Here is a 9,012-nt window from a genome sequence, read left to right as displayed (position 1 = left end):
GACACAAACAAACTCGCATGCATCATCACACAAATCTTAAAACATGTTAATCCAAACTAGGCCTCCAGTACATCCCCTCTCTCCTAGTGTTTCCACTCCTGGTGACTACTAGTCCATCCCTTCTCTCCTAACGGTCCCGCATCATCTACATATCTACTAGTACATCCCTCTCTTTTGGCGCTACACTCCTATAAGACCACTAGTCCATCCTCTTTCTCCTAGCAGCTCAACAACATAATCAACGTTCAATAAACAATCGAAATATCACAAGTCAAGCAATAAATCACCTCATCATAATAGTTCCAGGAACATGGTTTGAAGGAAGCACAAGTTATTAATTGATCAATAATCCAAATTTTCGATGCAAGATTCATAACGAAATATTTTAATTTTCATAATATGGCAATTCAAATAAAAATAACAAATTAACCACATTTACTTCAAACACGAGAAAAATCACTATGTTAATATAAAATCCAATATCGCCTTCCGTAATACCAAAGAAATCATTTCAAGAATAATTATTTTCAAAAAATTAGAATCGCATGCATTTTAATTCAAAATAAATGTCTACTCACAATTTATTGCTAAAACCGCCAGGTGTGCGGATCCACGTCAAGCGATGGGTTAGTATCTCGTCCTTGAATTGCCGGAATTAAGCTCGAAAGCAAGAGACCGAGTTTTTCCCCAAAAATATACCGAAGCTCTATTTGTCCTCTAGGCTTCGAATCGTTCCAAGCCATTTGGAAGGTTTGCTCTACAGTGAATGGGCTTTAAAACCTAACCGGTATCGTCACCGGAGGCGGCCGCAAACGTGAGTTTCTACCGGGTTGCCGAATGGGTCCGCCACCTCGTGTTCTTCTCTTTGTTGTGCATCCTACGGCCTAAAACGCACTGCACCACCACCCTAGATCGACGGACAAAGGAGAGAGGTCCGAACAACACCGATGCTGACCGGATCCACAGCCGGGCGACAGAGAAATGACCGGAAAACCTATCCGGGTTTAGTCGAGTTTTCCGGATTAGTGAGAGAGAAAAGGGGGGTTAGGGTACCGGCGTAAGTTTCTGAAAATGGAACTTACCGAAGGTGAATGGCTATTTATAGTAAGTTTTTTTAAATAGTAACTTTAGTTTTCTGACCATAACTTTCGCATCCGAACTCTGATTTGAGCGTGCCACATGTCCACGAACTCAGTTCAACATCCTCTACAACTTCCGTGAAGAAAATTTTCTCAAATAAGGAACGAAACAAAAGTCAACTTTTTGGTCCACTAAAAGTACCGAAACGAAGTAAAAAGTAGAAGTAATTGTCGTTTACCGTCCAAATGACTAGTAAACTAGTAAATCGAGGTACGGGATGTAACACTAGACTAGTTAAGGTCATGCATACTTTGAGTCGAAGCATAGTTGACATCACTGCTTCCGCATTGTAGGACTTATTTATTACACTTCGATATTTGTTTTATATGAATTAGACTGATCTGATTACCAACCTCTTGTATTAACTGTAAGTTGAGAAATTCAGTTTATTTCTTCTTATCTATTGTTGTGGAGTAGGTTGATAATTATAAGGAGCATGTACACTCCAGGTGTTGAGATTGGAAATTTGTACTTTTAAAAGTGTTGAGTTTACTTGTACAAGTTTTGGGTAGTCCATTCTTATGGGCTATTTTGTCAAATTTTTGATACAATTTCTCCTAAGGTGGGCCCCTCATGGTCACTTCAGATTTCGGGGTGAAATCCAGGGTAGGTCTTGTCATCATGCCCCAAATGTATCAACCCATGTGCAAGGATCGCTTATCAACCCATTGGTGATAAAAACAATTAGTCTCGAAGTAACGCCATAACCATGACACTACTTTAAGACAAAAACTTTTTCTCACCAGAAGAGATGGCATAAAGAATACTTTCAATCTCCAAATGCTTAGCTATCTTAAATACCAAGGACACCCAATTTTAGGACACACGATGGATGTCGTGAGCTATAGACCTGCATCACTGCCTATCGCTGCCTACAACCTTAGTTCATCTATTCCCAACTAAGCTTGCCCCACCAAATCCAAGAGAAAACCAATCTAAAATAGGGTCGGGAACTAACATAATGACCGAAACCATACCTATCTCTTATTCGACATATGTGTTTTGCTCTGATCCACTAAACAAAAGTTATAAACAAGCTCATGTGCAACATCCTTTAAAATAGTTACTAGCTTGAATCTTGAGTCAAGTTCATCGTGGCCTACCAACCCAACCAACCTATTAGCCCATACTTGGCCACCGCCGTCAGCTAGAGGTGGCAAACGGGCCACTAAGCATGAGCATGACACGGGCCCGGCAAGGCCCAAGCCCGTTAGTGGCCCGACACGACCCGAGCACGTTAGAATAACTAGCCGGATTGGGCCTAGGAATATTAGACCATTGGCCCAACCCGAACCAATAATGGGCCCGGTACGATCCGAGCACGACATATTTGGGCCGGCCTGTTTCAAACACAAAATTTCATTTTGTTTTTAAAAATATTAAAAAACCATAATGATGAGATTTGAATATTAGACCTCCTTATTTAAAATCTCATGATAATTCCACCAATGCTATTTCTTTTATGTTGTAAAAATAGTGAAAAAAAAACATTATATCCTTGTTTTGACATAAAGTATTTTTTCTAAATATTAAATATATGTTTATGAATAAAGACTAATCTCATAATAATACAACTATAGAATGAAGGAAAGAATAAATCTTCATTATATAAATCTTCATTATATTAATAAAGATTAATCTCACAATAATATACTAAAAGCAATATATTTTGAGTTATTTTTTTCTTTTTTTCTTTCTTTCTTGTAGTGGAATATAAAAAATTATTAGAAAACTGATCTTAAAAAGCTAAGATTGAGAAAAAGATTGTAGAACTTAATTTATTTGAATTTTCGAAATAGTTAAATAAAATGATTTTTTATTTATTTAAATTAAGATTTTAAAATCGTGTTTTATAGTGGGTAGGCACGAGCAAGGCCCGACACGATATGGGCTCGGGCCATGGGCCGGACTGGAATGTTTAAGTAAATGGGCCGGCACGAGCCCGACATGATAACAAATGGGCCGGCCCAAGCATGACACGAAGCACGACTAGGCCTGCTTAAAATGGGCCGGGCCGGGCCGGCCCGTTTTCCACCTCTACAGTCAGCCACTCCTGCCGAATCAATAAATCCATCTAGGGAGATGAAGTGATGACTATACTTGATCATGAAATCGTTACCCAACATAAGATCTACTTAAGATTCATCAATATTCAACAAAGTATTTGTTGAAGGCCTGGTATTTATCGAACAAAGTCGAAGTTGGGAGACCACATAAGCGAAGCATGTTGGAGCAAAGGAGCATTTGATCCGAAATGGGTTGGTCGACATCATGGACGGGAACTAGAAACTTGGATCTTAACAGTTGTAAATAATCTGTTTTGAAACTTTACTATTGATCTAACGAGTGTTGTTCGACTTCCCTTCATTTAGAAAAAATGTTAACATGTTCTCATTTTGATAGGGAAACCTTTGTGCATAATTATCATACACCTACCTTCATTTCGGTGCGTCTTATTTTGCTTTTGGAACCTAAACTCTGAAATTTGGGCTTGGGCTTTGTGAAATGTAATGTAGATATATATAGGCCCGTTCTAGAGAGGACCTCCTTACTTTAATAATTTGAGGATTTTACCTATTTTACACTAGTATATGACCTAATTCAATTATTTCAACTGTTGATGCTTTAGATTCCTATGCAAGAATTATGTCTACAAAAAATCAACCAAATCTATAATCATTTGATCATTCAAAATAGTGTAAACAAATTTAGTCCATTAGATAAAATTAAAATGAACATTATGCTAATAAAATGATTAAAAATGTTCCGATTTGGATAATTTTTTGTAGGATTCATATGTGTGTATGTAATTAGAGAATGAATGTTGTAGATCATTCAACTACATGCTAAAAATAAAAACATCCTCACATTTCAAGTTTGAGGAGGTCATGTGTGTGTACAAGGCCCTTCTAGTGAGACCCACTTTTCAATTACATATTCACATCTCCACCGTTTAGTGTTTAGGTCTATATGAGTAAATTACCACTGTAAATTTTCAGCCAAATTGGTAGTCATTAAGGCACTCATAACTGCAATTTACAATTATAAACATGAACGGTTCAAGCTAGACAGATTCGGTTCGTCAATTGATTTAATCCAGTTCGATACCTTAATGATCATCAACTTGGTTTAAATTTTGCAGAAGTGATCAATACCTTAGGACCTCAAAACTGAACGGTTGAGATACCGAAATGCTATTGAAAAGTGGGTCTAACAAGGAATCCTTTAAAATGACCAAAAAAATTGATCCCATATATATACACACACACACACACACACACACACACCCCGTTTGTTGCAGATTATTTTGTTCTCCATTCTTTCATTTCAAGAACCTCGAATTTAAAAGTTGATAATTTTTGAAATGCCACCATCTCAAATGACCTTGTGAGTCTATAAAATAAAGGTTTGTGACGTAAGTCATGGACTCACGTTTCGAGGGTCACTACGCTATAACATAATCCTTCAGGGACATTACAGTTATTATAGCTTTGGCTATTGGATTACATTCCACTGATATACAACCACCAAGTCCTTCTCAGAAAATTATTTCAAAGTATATTCCTCACTCTACCTCTTTTATTGTTACTGTCAATGATCTTCCCATGGTTATCAGAAGCAAACACAGTACATATATAAAAAGGTCTTTTTTGCACCTGCTGCAACCACATCAACAGCTTCTGATCATGAGCCATCCACATACAAGCAAGCATTAAAGTGTTCAGAATGGCGAAAGGCTATAACATGCTAAAAGTAGCACACAATTTAACCCTGCAAAATGTAGTTGTCAGTATAGAATAAGTAAGGATCGTTCTAGCCAGGATTGAGGGTACACCTGTAATTGCATAAACAAATAAAGAATTATGAATTATTATTTACAAAAAATAAACAAAATTACATGAGATTGAAATTCGGGGTTTCTAAGATTAAAGTCAAAAATTAAAATAAAGAAATTGTACAAGCACATATATGTGAAGACCCGAAATTCTCAGTTAAATGTTTTGTAATTCGATGTTTGTTTAATTGTATGATATATGAATTTTGGGCATGATTTGTATGTGGCTGTGTGAGAAATTTGGTTTCGAATGAGTTTATTTTCGAAACAAACGTTAATTGGGGGGGGGGTCACTAGAATCGACTTTTTTTACGTACGGAATTTGGGAAAACTTCCTTCACGAAAGTTGTAGAGCTCGTCAATATGAGTTCGTGCATATGTGGAACGCAAGAATTGGAGTTCGTACGAAGAAGTTATCGCGTTTAGAAACATTTCCATTTTGGATATATATACCTAGCTATTTTTGGAAATTTCCAAAAATAGCTAGGGTTTCCATTTTGGTAGCCGCGGGCAGTTTTCTCTCCCGAGCCCGAGCCGAAAACAGAGCTTTCCTTCTCCGGCTCCGTTCTCCCTCCTCCGGCCACCAAACCACACCAAACCACTTCCTTTAGCTTCGCCTCGACCTTGTGCAGCTGCCAGTGGCAGCCTTGCGCCGCCTGTAGCGGCGGCGGGAGCACGGTTTCGGTTTGAGCCCGTTTTGAGTTCAACGTCGATTTCTCCTTGTACCGGCCACCAAAACTCGAGTTTCTTGGCTTGTTGAACTCGCCTCAACCTCCTGATCAAGCTCCAAGAAGGACAGCACCTGAAGTGAAGGTTTTCTCGTTCGTTGGAGCTCTCGCCGGTTTCTGGAAAATTTCTGGCCAAACCGGACTGTTTGAGGTATTTTCGATCACTTGCATTCATTTTCTGACTTCGAGCTAGTTATGAAAGTTGCTCAAAATGATTAAACGAAGAGGAAAAGCTTGGCCCCGACACCATAGGCGGTGGTCGGCGGTGACTCTGTTTCTAATTCCGGCGACCATTTCCGGCCACTTCCGGCCACCTCAAGGGCATTTTCTGCCCATTTTTGTGTTCCACATGTCGATACGATCATTTCAACATGCAACACTTAAATTTTGGATATCGTATGATTTAGTTATGAATTTTACGATTTCGATCATTTGGTTTGTGATCCGTGAGGATCAGGCCGTCCGATCGACTTGTAGTTTTGCTATGATAATTGTAGGACTGTCCCAATGACTTTGAATGGTCACGGGTGAAAATATGACCGTTGGATCTTCGTATATGTGCATTTCTTGAACTGTGCATTAAGTTAAATATCATTTTGATTAGGTGTTTGACGGATTTGTTAGCGGACGATTGTGAATCGTATTTTGAGTTGTAAGAAGGCGCAGCGGGAGTTTGGAGGTGAGTAAATATCACGTGGTTCATTTACGAACCGAATTTCATTATTTACATATTTAACTTATGCTATGTGTGAAAAATGGTTTTGAGAAAATGAGTTTTTAAATATATAAAAAAAATGAATTTCACGGTTTTTTGACGTGTGAACTATAGTTGGTATTAGTGGTCATTCCTGAGTAGATGATTACGTGTATATATATATATATATATATATATATATTTACGTGATTATATATTGAATGGTGTGACATTGAGGTGTGGAATTGTGATAACATGATTTTAATATGTTGTTGATGAATGTTGATAAATGATTTTATCATGTTGTTAATATTTTGATAAATATTGGTGATAAGCATGTTGATTTTGTGAGTTGAATAGAAGGTAGAGAATGTAGGATTCCGAGGATCGAATGGTCAAAGGATCTTTGGTTAATGATAACCGGAGTGTATGTGTTCTGAGGACAGGGAGGTCCAAAGTTCTACCGTTAAATAATAACGGGAATATATTGTTCTGAGGACATGAAATAGTCCAAAGTTCGCGGGTTACTGAGTTAACCTGGAGGTGCCGTTGCTTGACCAAGGTGTCAGAAGTAACGAGGCGGTTAGAGCTCTAACGTAGTGCCAAAGTGGCGATAGTTGTGATTAGGTGCCAAAGTGGCGAGAGTTGTGATTTGGTGATTTTGGAAATGTGTTCCATGTCCTGTGTGTCGGATTGATATTTCTTTGTGGATGTTGAGATTGTTGGATGTTTACTTGAGTTAATTAAAGGATTTGTGATTTATTAAATCAATCGTTCATTTCTTATTTACTCACGAGCTTTGCAAAAAGCTTACCTGGTTTTGTGTTGTTGAAATCCCTGTACACTATTCAAACGGTGTAGCGGATAATCCTGTAGGTCAGGATAATCAGGGTGGAGAGTGAGCTGAGTAGAGCAGCGGGGTTGACGTCAGCACTTAACCTATTTTGGTGTGTTGTAGACTCTTTTGAGCGTAACTTTTATTTATGGTGGTATTGTAACATTTGACTCGAGAAATAGTTTGCTACGAGATTTGTATTATGATTAGCGAGACGCTGGTTAAAAAAAATTTAGAACGTTATTTGTATTGGTTATTATTCATGTTTCGGATTTGAATTTGTTATTCAAAATTCGGGGCGTGACAATATACAAGGGTGGAACACAAGGAACAAAGATCAAAACCACATTCATATGAATGAAATCCAATCACAAATCCTATAGTTGATCTTCTATGTCATGAGAAAGAAGTTGACCATGTGAAATGTTAATAAGCAAATGATATCCTATTTTTTACTTTCCTTGAATATTTAATTTAAGTGAAAGCATCTAAATTAACCTATTGAACATGCAATCGTAGTATAGAAAGCTAGCTACTCAAGAACACATTCAATGCATAAAGAACAAAGAAAGGATGTCGACCAAAGTGCACAACCTAATATGAAAAAGTTCATCTATTTGCAATCCTCCTTAATTGGTTTCGACTTTTGTCCAAAGTCTTTATTACTTATGATTTAGGTTCACAAAACTATTAGGTGAATTGTTCGCCTAAATCTAGCTCCAATTACATGCAAATCCTATAAGTGTCGACCCAAATAAGATAAACATGTAAAAGTTTTCTGTAAAGCAAAACTAATCAAGCAATCTCACATAAGCAACATAGATATCACAACTATAGAAATCGCAGCTTTTATTCAAACATAGAGACGGGCTTTAAACTTTTCCTTAATGTTATATGTTAACTAATTACGTAGTTCATGAAATCAAACCAAGCAAACTTAAAGAAGTTCATAAGAAAAAAGATAAAATTACACCGTGAAGGGGATGAGATGAACACTTGAGACGTTGAACTTTGAAGATCTTGAAAGCAAGTCTCCTCAAGGTTACAGCACAAGGTGGATGATGGCTAGGCAAGATGATGCTCACGGCTCCTTCTCCTCCTCCTCCTTGGCTTGAAGACGCAGAACTAAGAACTAGAGAATGGAGAGAGTTTAATTTTCTGAAGTTGAAAAGAATGAATGAATGAGGCTTACAGGGTGCATCTATATATAGGAGACGTCTAGGGCTTCTAGATCATTCTTTTAATTTCTAGAAATTATCTGATTGATCCACACAGTATTAACTAATCATATAACTCCACATCATCCGTCCTGTGTAATCCAACCAATGGGAAGCCTCCAAAATAACACCTTGATTTAAGGGTAATTATTTTTGCTGAAATTCCATGGATTTTTCTGATTTTTATCTCTTCAATTTCGACTAAGAATGAAATGTGGACTTCAAGGAATGTATCTGGACCTATTTTTAACCTTTCTGCATGTTGTAATCCCTTGAAATTCTCCTTCATTATCTGTAGAAGTCTCCCTTTGGCCACAATCATGTCTAGATGCATTTAGGATTTAATTGAGATATCATTATCCAGATATATACTTGAAATTCGGCCAAAATCAGTCTATGTCTAATACGAACTCTAAAGTTGATTTTTAACCATCTTTTCTTGTCAAAACTGGAGTCATATCACCTTTGTAGAGGATGTTTTGAGCTTGTTTTTGGGCTCTCCTAGTCCACCCAGATATCCTATTGTCATCAGGATTCCTAGTCCAACGAGGACTCTTCACATG

This window comes from Rosa chinensis, chromosome 7 (assembly GCF_002994745.2).
Source record: "Rosa chinensis cultivar Old Blush chromosome 7, RchiOBHm-V2, whole genome shotgun sequence".
NCBI classification, from domain to species: Eukaryota; Viridiplantae; Streptophyta; class Magnoliopsida; order Rosales; family Rosaceae; genus Rosa; species Rosa chinensis.
Note: the sequence above shows the minus strand (reverse complement) of the source record.